At 39.3% G+C, this 23,257-nt stretch overlaps 1 long non-coding RNA gene across 1 annotated transcript in view; it reads right to left on the reverse strand.

Moving 5' to 3' along the window:
* Nucleotides 1-5,086: 5,086 nt before the first annotated feature.
* Nucleotides 5,087-23,257, reverse strand: part of LOC137166699 (uncharacterized) — a 108,370-nt gene continuing 90,199 nt past the window's right edge. The window contains exons 2-3 of the long non-coding RNA XR_010923766.1: nucleotides 7,714-7,859; nucleotides 5,087-5,310 (exon numbers count right to left, since the gene is read on the reverse strand). This is a non-coding gene — a long non-coding RNA (uncharacterized lncRNA). The remainder of the gene's footprint in view (nucleotides 5,311-7,713; nucleotides 7,860-23,257) is intronic.

A 23,257-nucleotide genomic window follows, 5' to 3' on the forward strand; every position in this document is an offset into this window, starting at 1 on the left:
GGCTTCATTAGCCAGGGGAGCAAGGGGTAGGCAAGATCATCCAGGATCACTACTGGCATTTCAACATCGCCAACATTTATTTTTTGGTCAGGAAAGAAAGTGCCTGCCTGCATCTTTTTTAACAGACCTGAGTTCCTAAAGATGCGATGACATGCACCTTTCCAGGCCACCGCACACTGATGTCTGTGAAACGTCCCCTGTATCCACAAGGCCTGCAACACTGTTGAGAAGTATCTCTCCGGTTTATGTACTCTGTGGCAAGGTTCTGTGATGCTAAGATAGGGATATGCATGCCATCTATCACCCCCCACAGTTTGGGAACCCCATTGCGGCAAACCCATCCACTATGTCCTGCTCGTTTCCCAAAGTCACTACCCTTCTTAGCAGAAGTCTATTAATGGCCCAGCACACTTGCATCATAGCAGTTCCCACAGTGGATTGGCTCCAGCAATCTCTGTTCTCAACAAACCCCTGCTTTCCCCTATCCCCCAAGGCTGAACAAACCATGCTGCCACTTTGTTTCCCCTTCCCCGACTGAGGAGAAGACATGTTTAAAGACAGTAAACTCTGGGTGCACTAATAATAGTTGGTACTGTTGTTGGAAAAGTGTTCTGTGGTTTGGTTTTCAATATCTATTCTCACACGTTACTGCCTCTTTTACTATTATTATTATGTAGCATTGAAATATATGTTACAGCCAGTGGGACATCAGGAATATTGTGTGTTTATGTGGTACTATGATGTCCGACTCAAGTTGTCATGGAATTATACTTTTAATTTCATGTGCTCATTCCTTTTATCATTTTTTGAACAGTGAATATAAAATGTTAATATTACTCCACTGTATGTCTCTTTTTTCCTACAGTGAATGGCACTTTCCTGTGATTTTAGATATACCAATATATTTCCTTATTATTGCCATTGCAGGAATTAAGCCCCTCCAGTAACAGACTCAGACCATTTCACCATGTTGGTATTTCCTTTTATTTTTCTTTTGCATATGGAAAATACTAGCAATCATATAGTTTTTGCTACTTCCCTGCAGCAACCCCACACCACGCATTAAATACATTCCAGCATACCTGCAAAAAGGGGTTTCTAACAGCTGTGAAGCACAGGAGGCACTTAAATAGTTAAAACACTGACACAATGTCTGCATTTTTCCCCCACAGCAAACCAACCCCACATCTTTCAGGATACCTGTTAACAGGGGGGTCCAAACAGGTGGGCACTTAAAACAATGAATAGAGATGCAGTCACACAATGGCTGCATTTGTCCCCAAGACCAGACCAGACCAGACCAGACCCCCCCCCCCCCCACTGTAAACCCATTCCAGGAAAGCTGTAAGGAAGGGTTCCGTGTAGCTGTAAATCGGAGTATTCAGTAGGGGCATTCAAACCCAATCAGTCACAACAACACGGAAACCATCCCCTGCAGCAGCCACAAACTGAACCATGAAACCATGGGGAAATCCTGCTGTGAGAGACTCCTCATACAGTTGCAAATTGGGATAAGCACATACAAACTGAAAAGAAATGCAGTGAAATAATGGCTGTAAGTGTTGCTAGAAACAGCCCAATCCCAAGACATAAATGTAATGCAACAAAGCTGTTAAGATGGGTTACCTACTACATGAACAATGAAAAGCACATACACATTGAAAAATAAATGCATCACACCACAACCGTAACTGTCCCCAATATAAACCACACCCCAAGCTGTGAACAGTTTAGAGGCAACCTGTAAGGCTGGTTTTCATAAAGGTGGGCAATGATACAAGCACAAACAAATTAAAACCTTCAGCAAGTACAAATGAGATAAAAACTAAACCCTTAAGAAGCACTTTTGCCCCATTCCAATGTTGGCATGTGCCATCAGGAAAGGGCAAAGCAGTGTCCACAGAAATGCTGTAAAGGTGGCCCCCCAGAAGCAGCTTACAGTCCATGTCACCTTCTGTCTCCTCATGTTGCCAGGATATGTGCACATATGCCATCTGTAATTTCCTGAGCCTGCCTGGACCCAGCACCAGTATGCACTGCCTGTGGAATCCAGCTGCCTGTACAGGGTTGGCAACCCAAAAGTGTCTTGAGTCCATCACATGCAGAAATATTGCCTTTAGCCTCACACGAGTTGTACAGTGCACAGCAGTCCATGATCCTACAAACAGCATTAGCCACACTGGCATCCAGATGGGTTCATAAGCATCAACTTACTAAACAGCACTTCATGACCAACCTGCAGCTACAGAGTTTGAAACTGAACTTTTTTCCAGGACCCCTGACGTCAAGGTACAGTTTCATAAGCCATGGCAGGAGTGGATATGTGGGGTCCCCCAAAATAATAGTTGGCATAGATACACCATTTATAACAATATTGTGTCTGGGGAATAAAGTCCCTGCTTCCCCCTTCAAGTACAAGCTGGTTCTCCTCAGCACGGTGGTGTCATGAAACTTTCCCATGCTTCCTACTTAAGTATTCGTGAACCTATCTCTGTGGTCCGCCATGCCTTGCATAATATGGAAATAGTATCCTTTGCAGTTCATATACTCACTTACCCCTTGTGGCAGCAAATTATGGACACAGTGCAGTTTGGGAATCTCATCCTCTGAAAACCAGCTATTTCAGATGCCAGCCACCTATGGGTAAACCACGGTGTTAATCAGCTCACAAATCTCCACTCTCTTGACCCCTAACAGTAGCCTTTGTGACTCCAAAGTGGTTTGCAATGGACCTGTAGCTGTCTGGGGTAGCCAGCTTTCACAAACAGTATTTCTGGCTTCCCTCAGTCAAATGTTCAACTTATTTCTGGCTTCTCTCAGTCAAGTGTTCTGGTGCTGGAGTATTGGTGCAAGCTCTTCACATAGCTCCATGAATGTCTGTTTCCCCATGAAGAAGTTCTGGAGCCACTGCGGGTCATCCCAAGTCTGGAAGATGATATGATCCCACCACACCATGCTATTTTTCCTGCATCAGTAAACTAAAGGGGATTCTGTAGCAATAACGGCATTCAACATATCTGTCCACTGTGTCAAAAATGAATTGTCATCATCCCTCAAGGTCTCCTGCCTTCGACTTCTGAGAAACTGCTGCCAAAATGTTATCCAACAACTTGCTGAGTGCCAACTCTACTGGATAAACATTTGTCCCATTAAAGAAGGGCAGGAGCAGGACCAATTCATCCAATGAATCCATGACTTTGACCCAATTTTGCAGGGATAGAAGTGAGGGAGACATGATCTGGCAGTGCCATCGGCGTATGTGAAAAGGTGGGACACAAATACATTCCACACATGAGTCCAGGAAAGACTGCAACATAGTATCAACAACACACCACAAACTGGTTCCTAGAGCATCTCCGGGTGATGTAAAGGAACCTGGGATATGACCCCTGAAATGGTAGTGCTAAACTCATGTACCCAGAGCAATAATGTGGATGTGGGTAGACACAAGTATACAGTGTTCTGTGCATGTCCAGCAGAGCAAATGTGGATGCTCCGGGTGGGTTTGGCTGGCTCGCACCCGCATGAACACAACCCAGTACTTGGATATGTGTACTAGTGCAGATGGAGCCAAAGAGAACACAAAGTATTGTATTTTCTTAGCCTTACAGTTGTATGACAACACATAGAACATAGTGAATAACTGTTTGCATATAAATTACTGATTTAAAATCTAAATGCTATTTTCCATTGCTCAGAACCACTTGCAGGTAGGCATCCAGTTTTGACAAAAGCTATGTCATAATGAAGCTCTTCTGGTCTGCAGCTGAATAGACCAAATGGGCCATATCAAAGCCAAGTAAGCAGTATACTTCCAAAAGGAAACCGCACTACTGATGAAAAGAGACAGATAGAAGTGGAAGGAAAATTAGAAAGTACTGCTTCACTGAAATATAGTCTGCCACCAAGAATAAATGTACTGTGAATTCTGAAATATATGATGAAGCAGTCATGGATGAGCAGCTGATCACAGTGCTTGGCTGAACATTCCAAGCCATAGCTCTGCATGCTAGGTGTCTTGTAAAAAGAAAACATGAGCATCCCATGTTGCAGCTGGGGAGGTGTTAAGCAGATGTTCACAGCCTGGAGATCATGAACAGGTGTCAGAGGATAGTGACCATTCTCCCCTTCCCCTATTAATAAATGGGAAGGGGGATCTTGGCTGGATCCTGACTAGATGGGAGAGAGGATATCGTATGGAAAATTTTGAGAACCACTGAATTAAACAACCACATTTCAATGCTTAAAAATGTATCTTCCTCATAAAATTGCTTTATAACATAATTATAGCATGGTGGGTATTTACAATGGAATTAGTGAATGATTTCTTCTCTGGAGAAATCTTAGAATATACTTGGAAATCCCCTCTCAGAACCAATTTACAATAAGGGCTAAGTCCTGAAGTCATCACTCAGTTTAACTGACTTTACTCAGGCAAAACTGCCAGTGAAATCAAATTTCAGAAAGAGAAATTAAACTGTAGGTGCATGATGCCAGAATGCATAAGAATGTAAAACCAGCTGTATGGTACCTACAGTCTTGGCCAGAAGAAGACTCCTTTTTTTGGATCCCCTGACAGAGCCAGTATCCTCAGATCCGGGGGAATCCAGTTCAAATCTTAGCTCAAATAATATTCAGAACATGCAGAGACAAGTCCATCCACCAGTGGAGGACACTGGTAACAAGCTAGATCTCTACTAACGAGTTAGGATTTAGAGTGTGGCACACTGTCCTAGCAAGTGATCAGGAGGCACTGGATCTGATTTTGTTCAGCTGCATCTCCCAGAGCTATGAGGAGAGGATGGGGAGCACAGACATTGTGCCCCTTTCTGCACCAAAGCCCCCATTCCACAAAGAGGTAGCTTCACTTTCTGGTTAGCACTAGCCCACTCTCCCTGGGTGAACCTTGTTGGGACGGGGATCAATTCAGCTCAATTCATGTGCCCACAGCTGGGCACCCAGTAACCACACCAGTGAAGGCCAGAATATCTTCAATGCAGAGCTATCGTTTATTGAAAAACAGGTATTACAGACAAATAGAAAGGCCTATACAATGCCTCTCCTTAGTAAGCCTCAATTTCCCAAGCATAAACCCTCAGTAACTCTGCTGGTATCCTAATTGGTAAGCAAAGCGGGATAGCTACCACTCCTAGGTGAAGACTGTCTCTTCATTCTTCAGGTTCCCTCAGTTCCTTCTTCAGGTTCCCTCAGGTCCTTGGTCTATTTTCTGAGTCCCTCGTAGTGGGGTTTTGGCTACCCCGAGGCCCTCTGGTCTTAATCCTTCTTCTGTCCGACAGTATCACCGGGCCTCTTGGATATATGAGATATAGATAGAAAAGTTAGCTACCATGTGATCTTCCTAATATATATACCCTCTTTCCAGAGAAGTCAAGTCTCCAAAATATGCAAAATATGCTTTGCCAGTGAATTATCTGACATATCCCAATGAATTCATAATTTGGGAGGGGGCTGCAAAGATTCACTGATATTCACTTATTGTGGACTACTCCCCTCCAGGCACCTGATGTCACATCATTCTATAGGGTCAGTAGACCCAAGTCAGCTAGCCCCAGATTCTCCATTACACGCCAGGTGAACTGGCCTTTGGCTGACCGTGACCATTGGTCTTCCACATCAGCATAGCTGCTTACACAGGATCTGGACAAACATTTGTGACACATGTTGATGCCAAGTGCAAGTGTGGCCTTTTCAGTGATTTTCTACAGTCTAGGGCTACGAGGCCCTGCTTCCAGGATCTTCTAGGACTCAGGGTCACCAAACTTGTCCATTGTGACTGATTCAGCACCGTCCCAACAAACTTCAGCCCTATGCATAAGGCCTTTGTTTACAGGTGTCCAATTTAATCTCTATTTAAGAATGGAAGTGGGTTTGTAGTGGGGAAGAGTTCTCACGCTGGTTCTCTGCACAGGGGTGAATTTACCTCCAGAGTGCAAGGATACTGATTGTGCCCGATCTATTTAGGAGCACTGGTGGGCTTGTAGGGAGAAGGTTCTTTGCAACCTCTGTCTCCCTCCACATAACTGGCACAATTGTCCTTAAAATCCCCTTTAGGGTATGACCCTCAGTTGATAGACACAACAGTACCTACCACTTCCATCAGAGAAATAAAAAGTGACACAAACACTACTTGATATGAATATTTGAGGACAGAAACACCAAAACACTCTCCACTTTCAGAACTGATAACTACATCAACCAATTTTGCAATTGTTGGTTTTCTGGAAACAGATAAGACTAAGTCTCAGTATTGTTAACCCTCTGGTTTTCCAGTCATTACTACTAATTTCCTAACACAAGGGCCCAAAGGTCATGATTAAAAGTAGGGATGGAAGAACCTTGTGAACCTCTCAAATTATTGTTTGGGTCTGCAAAATTAGTATGAGTTCATAGAACTTTATTCCTGTAACTTAAATCATTCATTTCATGCCACACAGAAATTATCCAATTTAAAACAAAGAGGTTTTTCTAGCTAAGAAGAAGCCTGTATGTATTAAGAATAGAACAACTCCTCATCCTACCAAATGGTTAGGCTCACAAAAATGTGAATCCTAACATATACCTACTTGCTTTTTGGTTTGATTTGGTTTTAATGCTTGTTTGGTTTGGTTTTTTAAATTTTTTTTATTTTCCCGCTCTGCCTGCTCTCTGATCCACTTTTTTCTTATTTGTCAGTTTGGTTTTCCCCTCAACTCTTTCTGCTTCTTTTTACTGAATCTCTTCTAAACAGAATATAAACCTAAGAAAGTTAAGAGTTCTTGTTGAACTTTCAAGCTCACTATATTCAGGTGGGTTAGCTATTAGGCAAACTGAATTCATCAGTTTCTAATTAAAAGTTTCTGAGTGCATTTCATTTTTTTTAAACTGAAGGCAGCTGTTAAAAACACTATTACAATGAAAGCCAGAAATCTAGAGGCACAACAGAAGACAGAGTTTAACCACATGAATATAGTAACCAGCAATTCTCAGTATCTGGTGGTGCAGTGTTAACACTAGCGCTTATGTGAAGAACAGAAGATACAAACTTAGAAAAGATTTTGAAAAAATATTGTTAAAAAAAGTTGGCGGTAGGGGTGGCTTAATAAAACACATGAGATATTTTAAATGTAACACAGAGACACAAAGCTATGATCAAATATAAAAAAGATTTACTTTCACCTTCCTTAAAAGTTTTAACAAAAATCAGTAGATTCCCTATTGCCAAACCATTCTTAGCTTAGTATGATACAAACAGGATGTTCCCAGAGCGTGAACTGATTGTTCTTATATGGTACACAGTAGAAGTTGGCTCCTTTAGGAAATATCTACACATAGGATTCCACTGCCAGAACACTAGCATTTCATTTACATCACAAAGGCCCACAAGTGAATTCTGATCCAACAAATAAACCTCCGTAAACCGCACGAAAACTTCAAGACAAAAGTTTCAAAAGAGCCAATGTCTGGGCAGCATTTTGTGGAAAAGCCACAGAGATTAAATGATTTCAACTCACTGAAAGAGAGTCTGTTTCCAGAGCTCATCTCCTCGGCTACATTTTCAAACACAGCATGTATGTATTATTCTTTATTTCAGGGATTCACTTATACTAAATTTAAGCAGATTAAAGCTTTATGTAAAAATCTGAAATGTGATAGAATAAGGTACATTAGGGCTCTTATCATGAAATCTGAAGAATAATGGGATTTTTTCCATACCTGATGAAGCTCACAGGATCCTTCCACTTTTTCCCTTCATTCAGCATTAAGTCCTCGACTCCATGCAAAGGGTGGTTGCTAAGGGACATGAAGCACTGTCCTCCCTGAATGCATTTTTTTTCCAAACTGGTCACAGTATCGGTGCACTGAAAAGTAAGAGACCAGGATTAGTAGCCAAACATGGCCCTTGTGCATGGCAGTGCAGAATGCTAATACTGGGTTACTAGTCCAAAACAAATTTATGACCTTTGAGTCAGCCACATTTTCAGGAATAAGTGTCATATCCCTACCTGGTGTTGGGGGCACTGGCAGAGAATCCATACAGGCAGTCCTCTGCACATAGGAGAGATGGACTCAGTGTCAGCTCCCAGTATGCCAGTGCAGATATGAGGCTTGGGGCCAGGGCAGGAGCAAGCTGAGGTAGGAGTCACTGAATCCACTCTTACCTAGATCCAGTAGGGTTACAAAGGGACCCGTCGCCTGCACCCTGGTTGGGATTCTATTTTCCCAAACCCTGCCTTATTTCTCTAGACAAAGGATGTTTACTCAGGCTTTATGTGAAGTATATAAGTGGATTTAATCAATTAATGAATATTTTGCATGTGCAAATCAGGAGAATTTCTATTCTAAACAAACAAAAGAAATAAATAATGATATCTTCTATTTTTGTTTCCTCTATGTCTTCACAAACCAAGTCCAACAGTTCTGCCATGATATTTTAATTAGGTAACCTTTTCTCCTGAAAGCTGCTACTGCTATGCCTAGATAGGAAGAAGAAAATTTAGCATGAGTAGTTATTCTCTTAGCACTCTCTAGTAAAATCCAATCACTCAGACACAGTGAACATTAGCTCTGTGTTGTAGTGATGCCATGCAATAATCCTACAATTATGATTAATCCATGCCTGGGATTCCCAGATTAGACTGGGACAAATTAGACAGATTAAAATGGATTTTTAAAGACACTGGGGTTATTGTCATACTTTTTCTCATGGTGTCACTACGGGACAGAGTTAAGGTTGTTCTGGTGCCTTGAATGTGTGTTTCCATAATTTAGCATGCTTGGGTTTCTTTTAACTTGAACCTTAGCTCTGAATTTCCTGAATTTGTAATGCTTGGTTTGAGAATAATTACAACATTACTAAAATGCTTTTCATCCTTAATAACTGATATGTACTCTCAATCTTAATTCCAGTTTAACATGGTTTTTTGCCTGGGAATAATAGCTAAAACTGGGGACTTTGGAGTCAGGAAACCTTGGCTTTTTTCCTGACTCTACCACTGACTCACTGTGCGATCCTGAGCATGTCATTCAGTAACCTCGGGATAATAACAGTAATAATAGATCAGTGGTAATTTTACTGTATCATGAGAAATTCCCTGTGATTAACTATGAAAAATGGGTATTTTTAAAAGAACTTTTTATTGAAGCTCTAAAAACTTAATGTTATAAAAAGACCACAGTTTACCCATTAGACAAAAAATACTGCAATATGAAGTTGGTTTTAGTATAATAATATACTGTTGAACATGTACTGTTCATAAATTTTATTAACAATGTATTTGCTGACTAATTTTATAGTTTATATAATTTTATAATAGAATATAACTTTATAATTTATATAGTGAAAAGCTATATTTCATGCTACGAATGATCTATGTTCCTTATGTTAACTAATGCTGGCATTCTTCAGAGCAAAGCCTGTATAAGTTAAATATACAATTTTATAAATGCTAAATTAATATACCATAATAATTCAAATTATAAGCTTACACAATTCACACAGTGGAAACTATTTTCTCAGGGCCTGATCCTGCAGTCACTGGGAACTGAGAGTGATCAGCACTTCCTATGACCAAGCTAAAGGGCCTGTGGTGATATGATTGGAATCCCTGACTAATCTCTGACTTCCTAATTTGTAGTTTATTATTAGTTTTCAACAAATGTGAGGCCAATGCATGGGGCTGCCGTGAAGTACTTACTGACCATTACAGCAAATAAACTGCCATTCAGCATGCTATTCACTCTTTATTGTAAATCTGAATACCTCCATCAGACCCATAATGAACAATGAGTTTAGTAGAATATACTAAAGTATGGCACTACCCCAGAGAGTGTGTAAATTCAAGAGCAAAGGAGTTACTGGAGTCAAGGATGGTGTTTGTGCATCACAATCTCACTCTTAAATGGGCACCTGGGGGTATTCTTGGTGTGTGTATAAGCAAATGCATGAAAAACGAGATTGATTGGGTCAGGAGATAGCAGAAAAGTGAACTGACCCCCAAACAGCACTTTTAAGTTCTTTTATATTTGAAAAAATAACGAGTAAATGGGTTTAATAAAAACGGATACTTTTTTCCCTTTAATTTAGTTTGGGACTATTATAACAGCAAAGGAAATAAAAAATATTTATCAAGATAAACCAAGAGGAGAACACTCTTAATAGCTTCTGTTCCTCTGAAATGTATTTGATATAGAAATATTAGGGACCAATCAATGAAACAAGAATTAAAATACATTTAATACTTTAATAATTGTTGGTAATCGAAAGCTCAGTGACTCAACACTCAAACATAAATAAGGAAGGGAGGGGACTGTCACAACAAAGAGAGTTGATCACCGTTGCCAATATTGAGCTCCCAGTTTCATATACTCAAAGCCCAAAAGGGTCCATTATAATCATCTAGACTGACCGCATGCATAACACAGGCCATAGATCTTCCACAAAATAATTGCTTTTTGAACTAGAACGTATCTTTTAGAAAATCTTGATTTAAAAATTGTCATTGATGGACAATCCACCATGACCCTTGGTAAATTGTTCCAGTAGTTAATTACCCTCACTTAAAAATGTACACCTCATTTCCAGTCTGAATTTCTCTAGCTTCAACTTCCAATCACTAGATCCTGTTAATTCTTGTCTGCCAGATTGAAGAGTCCACTCTCAAATATTGTTTCTCCAGATAGGTACTTATAGACTGTGATCGAGTCAACATTTAACTTTCTCTTTGTCAAGCTAAATAGATTGAGCTCCTGGAGTTTCTCATTGTAAGACATTTTCACAGGGAGGTTGGCCTTTGTGACTAGGACAGAAAAATCCTTACACTGCTACAGGCTGGGGACTGACTGGCTAGTTCTGCAGAAAAGAACCTGGAGGTTACAGTGGACAAGAAGCTGGATATGGGTCAACAGTGTGCCCTTGTTGCCAAGAAGGCTAACGGCATATTGGGCTGCATTAGTAGGAGCATTGCCAGCAGATCGAGGGAAGTGATTATTCCCTCTATTCGGTACTGGTAAGGCCACATCTGGAGTACTATGTCCAGTTTTGGACCTCCCACTACAGAAAGAATGTGGACAAATTGGAGACACTCCAGTGGAGGACAACAAAAATGATTAGGGGGCTGGGGCACATGATTTATGAGAAGAAGCTGAGGGAACTGGGTTTGCTTAGTCTGCAGAAGAGAAGAGTGCGTGGGGATTTGATAGTAGCCTTCAACTACCTGAAGGGTGGTTCCAAAGAGGATGGAGGTAGGTTGTTCTCAGTGGTAGCAGATGACAGAACAAGGAGCAATGGTCTCAAATTGCAGTGGGGGAGGTCTAGGTTGGATATTAGGAAAAACTTTTTCATTAGGAGGGTGGTGAAGCACTGGAATGGGTTACTTTTTCACTAGGGAGGTGATGGAATCTCCATCATTAGAGGTTCTTAAGGCCCGACTTGACAAACCCCTGGCTAGGATGATTTAGTTGGGGTTGGGCCTGCTTTGAGCAGGGGGTTGGACTAGATGACCTCCTGAGGTTCCTTCCAACCCTAAACTTCTATGATTCTATAATTAAAAGAGGTCCTGCTCCCCGTGCCAGAACACGAGCTTCCAGTTGATCCAATTAAGGAGTGGGGTTGCTCTGGGGCTAGAAAGGGTCAGAGGGCATTTCAATGAAGGCAGAACTGGAAGGGAAGCTACAGAGTGATGCTGAAGGGACAGAGGATCTCCTGCAGGGGTGCCTGAGGAAGGGAGTTCAAGCTGGGAAAGAAGGCCTAGCTGAAAGTTTTGTGTTTTACCTTTGAGAGAAGGAGTCTTGCATCTATACTGACTATTAAGAGAGCAGGAAGGAATTAATACCTCAGGGTCGTGTCCAGTTCAAGGCTGGGTAGAAGATATTTTATGTATATTTGGTTTTTTTAGAACTTTGTTAATTTAATAAAAAGACCCCATAAAGGGCTGTGATTGGATGAGAGACTGTGTGCAGTTTGTTTAAGGATCTCTGGTAAAAGGGAAAACAGACAAGACACTGTCCTCTCAGGAGGCATCTGATCTTGTTGTTTTCCAATCCTTTAACCATTTTGGTAGCTCTTCTCTGAACTGTCTCCAATTATCAACATCCTTCTTGGACTGTGGATTCTAAAAGTTGACATTGTATTCCAACAGCAATCAGACCAATGCCACCTATAGAGGTAATATAACTTTTCCACTACTACTTGAGATTCTCCTGTTTATGCATCCAAGGACTGCATGAGCTCTTTTGGCAACAGTGTTGAACTGGGTGGCCATGTTCAGTTGATTATCCAGCATGCATCACAAGTCTTTTTCAGGCTTCTTGTTTCCCAGGATCGAATCCTTCATACCGTAAATATTCTTTGTTCCTATATGTATACAGTATTAAAATGCATATTGTTAGCTTGGTAAGCTGTGTACAAGCAATCTAGCTTGTTCTGTATTAGTGACCAGTCTTCTTCATTATTTACCACTACTCCAGTATTTGTCATCTGAAAATTTTATCAGTTATGTTTTCCTTGTAGGTCACTGATAAAAATGTTATATAGAATAAAGCCAAGAACTGATCCCTGTTGAAAACTCAATAGAATCATATCCATTCAATGATGACTCTTCAGTTATGTTGTGAGAACTATCAGTTAGCCAGTCTGTAATCAATTTAATGTGCACCATCTTTAGTTGACACCACTAAAGCGTGCATAAGAAAAGCATGTGATGTTCCATCACTGTTACACCTATATTGGTCTCACTAAAGGACCAATGACAAATACACTTTCTGAATTGTAACCAACGCTTCTGAAAGATTATTTGCGCCCAATGGAAAGATCCACTCAGCATCTGATGTGTGAAACACTTTTAAATGTTGACATGGTTTAGACAGATACTGCAATAAAACAAATGTTAAGTCTGTCAGGCAAGAACATATATTTCTTTCTCCAGAGTAGTGACTGCAGTGAATACAAGTCTTTAGAAGATGAAGTGCTGAGCCTCCAGATGGAAGAAGTGTCACATTTCCCATCAACAACCTTAGCTTCAAGAGCAATGTTGAAAGAATGTAGGTACAAAGCTGGTAGAATGAGCAAGCGGGCATGATGGTGATTAAAAAATAATAAAGCATCACAGTTAAACATTGAACACCACAGTACATATGACATGTCTGGGATCTTCATGGGCCAAACACTGAAGCCGTTACTCAAGGAAATCTCTCACTACCCCATATTCTAGAATTGATTACACCAACCCAACCTGGAAGGGTGGTGCTGAGGTAACTGAGAATAATTTGGTCCCAAGGCAAGTTGTGATTGAGTAAGAATTTTTGCCCTTTGTATAAAAAATACATAAAACAGAAGTCAGATGATTCAAAAGAAGAGGGCACAAATAGAATTAAGTAAGTTAATTAAATCACAAGCTGAAGAACTGTCAAAACATTTTGAAATATCCAAATGTTCAGATAAAAATTGTCTCCAAAATCTAATATATTTGTTTCTCATTTTCAGCTCAGTTAGTCTGATTACATTTTTTAAAGATATTATTGCTTAAACACACATACTTTTATCCCAGTGGAGCCATTTTGGCCTCTGGTTGTCTTTTATACCAATTAAGATTTACCATGTGACTCTTAGTGTTTTCAAGAACCCAGTTATTGTCCTAATGCTCCAGAGACTGCAGCTGGCCACACCAACATAATACAACAGCTGAAACAGTTCTCTCAGACTCAATAATTAGAGATTATTTCAGGGTCTACAAACAAATTAAAGTACCATTTTCAGTGCTGTGAAAATGGATATCAGCTACAGATTTTAAATGTGGACACCCAGTTGGACACTACCAAATTACATAGGACCCATTGGGCCTAAAAAAGTTCAAAGCCCCATCTGAAAGAAATGTATAAAATACACCTGAGACCTCTCAAATGAGAACATATGATATAAAATTGCTTTTCTTTTCAAAGGGGCTTATTCCTTTGTGAGCTATTACTTTAAAAGGGGTTAATTATATCTGCAGGTAGCTTTCAAAAATGAATGCCTATGGCTGACATTCATTCTCACTGGATATTATGTGGGAGTTGTATATAATGGATTTATTCTGTGTTTGGTGTTCATTTCAAAGTGTTTCACTAAAATGGCATTGTCTGTAGAAACGGATGTGTGGTATACGTAGTCTTCTGAACTATTATGTTAAGCATTTATAATTCTTTGCCTCACTGTATGTACTAAACCTTTCTCTGGCATATGTCTTTACGACTGACCTTAAAAGTATATTTGATTCTAGTTTCAGCTAATTAAGCACAAATATCCATGCAATAAAGTTAATTTAAGAGTCAAAGCCTCTGCCAGCAAATATATGAATTACATCTCACTGAAGCAGCTTTTTTCCTTTCCCTTTAGGCTTCCAACACAGATAAGTACTGTATCTTTTAAATGAAATTCTGCTTCCCCTCACAAAATCTATTACACTTTCCCAAAAAATAATTTTCTGTAGATCTTGGACCAGATCCTTAGCTGGTGTAAAAGTGATATAAATCTATTTAAGTCAATGGAGCTAATCTGTCTTACCACAACTGGGGATCTAGTTCATCTATGCTTCTGGGATAATATCCACTATTAGCAGTTAGGCCTCCCATGTTTCACTGCCAAACAGTAATATTGAGATTAAACTTTCATTGCATAAAGCACTACATGTTGTGGAGTTTCCTGTGTTATTCTCCAAACCTGGATTCAAGCCCTGGCACTTAAATTTAGATTAGCTGTCTCACATTTTATTTATTTACTATTTCCTGAGTTATTAATATAGTCAGCCTTCTCCAGCTATATTGATCCCTTCCCCCCGCCACTGCCCAAGCACAACAAAGACCTTTTAAATGTCCCATTTCCTGTTTCTGCAACTGCACCTTCCCTGTGTGATTTCCTCAGTTCACATAAAATGATTGATTATGTATGTGCACACATCATATAAAAGGTACATGCAAGTGGCTTTTACTCTAACTCACTAATTTGTCATTTGTACTGTAGATGTAAACTACCATAAAGTAAACATATTAACATGAAGCACTAGAAGCAGGATCGCCTCAGGACCGACAAACACTTACAGTGATGCTCCTTGACTGACTAGATAGAGCATAGACAGTATTGAGGTGGTATTGTTCTCACTTTCAGTCCTAATGCAACTTTCATCCAAAATTTTCTAAGCAGTTTGCAAACATAACCGGTTAGCTCATGCTGTACTCCAGAGGTAAATTTTGTCATTCACTTTTTATAGCTGGATAATGGGAAGCCTGGTCTTCCTCTCTTCCAGAACAGCCCAGCTTTAATAGTTTCCTACCTTTAAAGAATATGACCAGTCCATTCGTATTTGACCAATAAAGACTGGTTTCTGACATCTCTGACTCAGAACATTAGTACACTCAACAAGTTTCCTTGGTAGATATCTGCTAAACACAAACCATTGTTGATGTAATGCAGTTGTTGATTTTCATAGTCTCATTAATCTAGAAGCTTTATAGCATGTACAGCGTTTACTTCTTCAGTCAGGAGGAATCAAATTTACTTCCAGGGGAAAGCTTAAAAAGTCAAATGGTCTTTGCAAAATCGATCTTAAACTGCATGTAAAGGTTGTTAAGTCTTTTAAATGTCTGCCACTTGCTTACCTCTTGAGCACCTAATTCATAAGCTGTCACAAAAGGTCCAGCAAACCTATGGCTGGCACAATGGCTGTGAACAGATGTTCAGTATGGCTTAGCTGTAAATGTAGACAAGGTCAAGCCATGTTCAATAATGGTTCAGCTAGCTGTCATTAAGCCCATTGTCAACATCATTTCATTTTGTATTCTAGACAAGATTGAACAGGCTGTAAGTGCCATTTACATTCCCTTTATTCACAGAACAACTTTATCTCTGATTTGAAAAATAGAACTTTCCTGAAATAAAGAGCTCTGTGGCCTGTGTTATGAAGGAGTTCAGGTTAGATGATCACAGTGGTCTTTTCTGGCCTAAGAATCTATGAATCTACAGTGTTTACACTTCAAAATTTGCTAGTTTTCCCTTAAACAATAGTTGTACAAATAGTGAGGTAAAATTATTTCATTATCTAAGTTTTTAAGGGTGACCCCTGTGAGTTCCAGAGAAAGGAAATCCATGTCCAGTATTGGTTATTTTAGGTTTACTGGGATATGCTATAAAACATTACGGTTAACCCAAAAATTTGCATTTCAGCTATTGGAAAATTAACTAATTTTCTAGCACAGGTGCTCCAATTTATTTTTCAACAGCTGTTGTGGAAATAAACAGTTATACTGCAATGGCTATTGAATAAAAATATTCCACCCAATTCCATCAAAACAATTCCTTCCTAATTTGTCAAATTAAAACAGGCCTAGTGTCAGTTTAACTTCAGGGATGTAAAAGAAAATCCATACAAAACATGTAGAATCCTCCTGGCTTGTCTCAAAAGTGTTTCCAGGAGCTTGCTATCCATTTCTGGTAAAATATACGTCAAACTAACTGACTTTTTGTATTGAAAAGAAATCACTTATTGCCAATATGAAAACAGGTATTCTTGTCGATTATCAGTTACTACAGAGCAAAAGATAGATCAAAACATATCTCTTTGACCCTGAATTAATAACTTATATATGTTAGATTCAGGTTACAGGAATCTGATCAAATTCTGCTTTCTGTTACACCTGCATAATCCTATGGATTCCAATGTAAGTTCAAGTGGTACTAGTGATATACTGCGCCTGACTCCCTTTTCTTTTACACCAATGTAACTCCACTGACGTTGATAAGCCGGGATCAATTTGCATGCCCATAGCTGGGGTACAATATACAGTTATCCATGCCAGTGAAAACTTAGATTAAGTTTCTCCAATGCAAAGTTATTTATTTGAAGACAGGCATCACAGACAGACAGCAAAGGTTACAGTCCCTCTCCTTAACAAGTCTCAATCCCCCAAGCATAAAACCTCAGTAACTATGCTGGCCCCCCCATAGTATCCTGGTTAGCAAACAAAGCAGGCATAACTACCTGTTCTAGGTGGAGATTGTTTCTCTTCTTCTTTTGAGTACTGCTTAATAGTCCCTCATAGCAGGGTGTTGGCTACCCCAAGACCCTCTGGTTCTTCTTCTTCTTGAGTTCTTGATCTGTGGCTACCCTGAGACCTTCTGGTTCCAAAGTCCCTCTTCAGATATTAATTGGGGCATGCGTGGCTTGTGATATTCCCCAGTACTTACACATTTTTCAAAGGAATCACGTCCCCAGAATATGCTCTGCTAGCTCTTATTTAGCATATCATGATTATTTATAACTTGTGTTTCTAATTAATTTTGGGAGGGACAACAAGGATTGGCTGACATGTACATATTGTCATATATTCACCCGAGCACCTGATGTCATGCTGTTCTACAGGGTCAATTGACCCAGCTCAGTTAGTCCCAGATTCACCATTACCCACCTCCACATGTACACACAAGGTGAACTGACCATTGGCTGTCCATGACCATTGGTCTCTCACATCAGCACAGCTACACACACAGGGCCCCTGGATAAATATTCATGGCTTATGTCAGTGCCAAATGCAAGCTGGGTTTTCTCAGTGATTTTCCATTTAATGCTATGAGACCCTGCTCCCAGAATCCTTTAGCATTCAGACTTGCCAAGCTTTATCAGACCACAAGGGCTTCAGTCAGCCACAGCGACTGAGAGTAATTCAGCACCATCCCAATAGTTGTCAGTGGAGTTTCTCTTCTTGCTGCATTATATATAGCTATTATTCTTTAAATGTATTAGCATAAAAATTCAGTATATTTATCTCATATATGCAGAATATATTCCTTAGTAAAGATGAAAGCCAAAGCCTGTCCTTTTTAACTGAGTCTTTCAATACTTCTTAACCCCTTTTCCCATTATAAGATCCTGGTTCAGTTTTACTATATCACACATCTTTCCACAGTGACTAATATTAAAAATGAAGCTTGGGTCAAATCAAGATGCTACAGTGATAAGCCCCTTACAAATGCCTGGAATAATAAAGGTAGCAATCTTCAGGATCTGTGAAATGTAAAGTCTCTGTTGATTTTAAACACTGTGAAAAGAGAATCATTTGTATATACTTCTATATCCTTTGAGATTCAGCTTAAGTTGCCTTCAGATATCTGACACAAATAATATGTATATGGTTTAATTTTTTCAAAGTAATGTACAAATGTTAACTAACCAGTCCTCACAACACTGCGGTAAGAGATGTACTATGACACCCATTTTATATGTGGAAAAACTGAGGCAGTGAGACTTATCCAAGGCTACGGAAACAAAACAGCCAGTGACAGAGTTAAGATTAAAAGTCAAGTGTTCTTGCCGCCCAGCCCTATATTTGATCCACTAGACTCTGTTGCTTTACATACAGGAGTTCAGATGTTTGAAAGATTTTGAAAAGACAAAGTTTCTGTTCTGCTTTAGAGGTCTAGGGCAAAACTTTCAAAAGCATCTTATGGATTTAGAAGCCTAAGGAGCTCTTGAGTAGAGCTGAACAAATAAATGTTTTTTTTGATTTGGAAGCCAAACCGAAAAATCTGGAGGGGTAAGGGGAAGGAGAGTTTTGAACTGAAACTGATTTTTTTTTTTCTTTTTTTCTTTTTCTCACCAAAGCACAAAAAAAATTACTTTTTTTGTTTAGGTCAAAGAACACATTTCAAAGGTCAATTCTAAAAGAAATGTCAAAATGTTTCCCTTAAAAAATGTTGAAATGAACCGTTTTGATATTTATGGGGAAAAAAAATTTGTTGGCTGAAACTATTCACCAAATTTAACCCAAATTGGTGAATAATTTCAGAACCCCCCAAAAATGCATTTTTCAGCTAATTTACTATTTGCTGGGAAAAAAAACTTGCCTAGCTTTATTTTGTAGTTTTGAAAATGGGACTCAAGTTCTTAACTCTTTTAGGCATTTTTTGAAATTTTTACATCTAATTTACATTTTAGTACAGCATTACTTTTTTACAATGCCTGATTTGATCTCCAACCTACACGACATTGCTCAGTATTATATTCAAATTGAAATTCAAGTGTGGTACCTATATTAAACATGGCCTATGGCTGATTCACTTTTCAAAGTACTCATACAAGCTTCTCCATCCACTCTTTTCTTACAGTATCCCTGTGCAAGGCTGCTCCTTCACATGTTGCCGCTGGTCAGCTGTGCTCTGTGCCAGCTGTGACTAAGCTAGCACTAAGGGGTGGTGTGGTGAATGGTCACTGAGTCCCTACTTGAGAAGCATGGAAGGCAATGAATTGTCCTTGCAACACTCATACACTACTGTATGTACAGCATTACACATATATCCAGCCAAGAACAGAGTCTAAATTACTGATAAAGTAACACATCATCCCTGTGGAAACCCCAAGTAGACAATCTTTATGCAAGGTTCTCAATGGGTGCCAGAATAAAATCTTTATCCTTAAAGCCATGAAGCATACTAGGCTCAAGCTTTAGACACCAGATCGTTATAAATGGAAATGAGTTTCTTTCTGTAGATTTTAAATTAACAATAAAAATTAAGTATAAATCTTTAATAATTGTAAGGAAATGCCTAAATGACATAGGAACCTCAGTTTCACAAGTGACTTAGTCATTATATAGTCTCAAGTTATGATCTATAAGAATTTGGGCAAATTTCACTCCAGAATAATAGACAGTAATTTTCTATGATCTATTTCAGATTTGAACTCTACAATTTATACTTCTACAGCATAAATTGATCAGTCACACACAAAGGTTTGTTACTAAAATGTATGAATTTTAAGAAGCCATTAGACCTTGGTTTGGAGTAAAATGCCTCACATTTATGACTGCATAAGCATTAGCTAATGACAGGTGCTCTATATAGAGCCTGTCATTTGATAAATTGATGTTTCCTGACACTTTAATTGATGTTTTTTTAAGTAGTACTCCTGACCTACGAAGTTCTCTGTCTAAATACTTCTGCAAATTTGACTGGTTCCAGGTCAGCAGATCTTTTTCACTGCTTCCAGTGCACTTCTGCTTCTCATCATCCTACCTTGAAACAAATGTAATTGCAAAGATTTCCAAAAGGCTGAACTGCAAAACAAAGGCATAGAGAAGTGCTTTCATTTACATTCTTTGATGCACTAGTTCTAAACAGATGAACTTTGATTTTAAGAAGCAAGTCTGTTTGAGAAGGCAATATTTTTCTCCTTTGCGCCATCAGTAAGAGCTATGGGGAGATGTACATGGGTGTCTGCGGGTAAAATTTGGGCCTAAAGTTTTATTTATTCAAAACAGCAACATCAGATTCCATAAACACATATTTTAAGGTCAGCACCAACCTGACAATACCATAAAGATCAAGAAAATGTTTCATTAGATATTTGAAGAAAGAAGCAAAGAATTTTCACTCTCTTTTAAACTTATTCTAATCTGACTCTGAAAAATTCCATGAATCAGAGGATAACTAGTGTAGAACAACAAACATTCCTGAACTTCTATAGTAAGCAAGTAGATTTCAAGTTTGCTTTCAGATAGGAAGTTAGAGCAGGGCTTTCCAGTGCAGTGGTTGGTACAGATATGAACACTTTCACCAAATTAAAAGGGACTATTTATCTGGTTCCTTATTGCATTGTTTTTACACCAAACAATTCCTGCACAGTCACCTATCTTTCTCATGAGCAGGGTGTAGCAGAATGAAGCTTTCTCCTCTTCTCAGTATGACATGAGACTTCTAGATGGTGGTATTCTTTTATCATCAACTAAAATGTTATACACAGTGAAAAGCATAACCTCACCAGACACATGTCATATTCCATTTATATGCTGCAGACATTTGGCAGAAATATTCCCTGGTTTACATCTACGTTTCTCTGGCTTGACATTTTACACTCTGTGCAGTTACTCTCATTTTAAAATCTGTCAGCCTATGGAAGCAGCTCCTCATAGACAAGCAGGATAGAGAGATCCCGCCTGTCCTGTGGTAGGGATAAAACCATTGAGAAGTGGGGAAATGGGAAACCCCTCAAGAATTTAAGAATCTGATAGGAAGTTAGGGAAGAACACTCTTCTCCTAAATTAGTGAGGGCATTTTCCTCCTCCTGTTGCTGAATGAGTCCTGTTCAGGCCACTGACACAATGAACCTGCCCTGCAATGCAGACTAGACCGCTGAGTATAGCATGAGGAGGTAGGGTGAACAGATGTCCCGATTTTATACGGACAGTCCCGATATTCAGAGCTTTTTCTTATAGAGGCGCCTATTATCCCCCACCCACTTTTCACACTTGCTATCTGGTCACCCTATGAGGAGGTGAGGAAAAAACATGCAACAAATTAGAAGGGAGGGATTTCCTCTTGTTTGCCTTTCATTGGGAAACAGTTATTTGGGACATTTGGTTCCTCTTTCTTCTAACCTCCTGTCTTTTTTCTTTTTCTTTTTGCCACCACTGCTGACCCAAATCCAGACTTGACTCCCGGAGTCTCATCCTTCTTCAGCAAGGTCAATTGCTTGATCATGTACACATCTCTCAAGCTTTTGTAAGTGGAAAAACTGGCATAAATTTACATTTTTTATATTTATCACTGAGGTGTGGATACTGAGTCTCCTTTTGCTTAGGCTAGTGTAAACAAGAGTAACTCTGCTGAAGTAAGTGAAGTTACAACAGGGTAAAATCAGTGTGAAAGAGGAAGCAAAAGAAAGTGGAAGGTAGGGTCATTTTTCTCCAAACTAAAAAGTGAATTCTCTCCATCTAAAGCTGTAAGCACTTTCCTTGGATTAGCAGTAGATCTAGTGATTCTAGAATCTGTTCCTGAGAGTCCCAACTTGGTTTCCATCTGCATGCACCCTTTTATGAAATACTTATACACATGAAATGGAAATATCTTGAAAATTAGATGAAAGAGCTTTACTATTTTGTTATCATATCTCAGGCAACACAGCAAAAATGAATTTTTCCCAATAAGGTATAGCCAATGAAACAGGGAGAACAAAGTTTTGCAGTTTTTAACTCCATGATGGGACAAAGGTTACTTGCTCTTGAAGTGGCATCATTCTTGCATATTTCTGGTAAAAAATCTGAACACAAAGGGCCACATTTTGTCCTTGGATATGCATGCAGAGCCCTCAGATTTAATCCTTTTAGCACATTTATTGACTCTCCTCTCCCAGTGGCTGCCAATGAGGGCCTCTTTAGGCATACACTGGATAGGTGACTCTGTGACATCACATTTCAGCAAGGCACAATGGCTCTGAGGGGAGTTTCACTGCAAGAAAACCCCTTCTGGCTAGAATGGAAGCTTTGCTGACATGTGGTTTACCAAAATAATTTCATCTAGAGTGCTGGTAAACCTTGAGGTTGAATATAACAGTTTTCTACCTCAGTAAATGAAATTTCTGGAAAAAAGATTATGACCATGTATAAAGAATATGTATAAAGGCAAATATTTACTGGCCTCCTCCCAGTACTACCCTATAACTCCCCTGAACATTAAATTGAAATAGTGCATGTACATGAAAGGAAGAGTAATGAGCAAAGCACAGAAGTTTCAAAGAATCTGTTTAGGTAAGAACCCCAAAGTTTGCATGTTTATCCAAACATTATCTAAGCTATTTGTATTTCAGGGTTCTACAAAAGTGGACAGGAAACCCCTCAAGAACAGTTTTTTACAAACAGTTACTAGTATTTTTCGAGTCTGGTTGGATTGGGGTTATCTATAGAATGGCTTCCTTCCAGCAGTGTTTTGCCATTTCCATTTCCATTGCTGGTAGAGGGCATGGAAATGAAAAATAAACCAAACATTTCTGACCTCTCCCCCTCCCCCCGCCCAAAAAAAAAAAAAAAAAAGGTCTGGTTTGGATTTCACAAGGTGGTTTCAATTGTCAAAGAGTTCCAACCCATACAGACATAATCATATCCTGACTGATCATCAGATTCTTCAGTCTCTTTTGCCTGTTTTAGTAAAGTCTGCCTCTTTTTATTTCCAGCAGCATTTCTGTATCCCATGCTGGCACACCAGTACATAACAATATCCTGGCCAAGATTATCTACTTTTGCGAGAAATGTCTCAACCCCTGAAGTTTCTTAAATTGTCCACAGTATGTTTTGATGATTTAGTTTTCACTTAAGGATATTCTATCTCACCGTTCTATTCCAAAGATTGACACTTGAAACAAGCGGAGTCTTTAAAGCCGGTGCTGATACATATCATTGTGTTAAATGAATATAACCTTTTAGTCACATTATACTTCCATATCACCTTGGTTATTCCACG

Source organism: Emydura macquarii, unplaced genomic scaffold (genome assembly GCF_026122565.2).
Source record: "Emydura macquarii macquarii isolate MOO-44397 ecotype Brisbane River unplaced genomic scaffold, CSIRO-AGI_Emac_v2 contig_2897, whole genome shotgun sequence".
NCBI lineage: Eukaryota > Metazoa > Chordata > Testudines > Chelidae > Emydura > Emydura macquarii.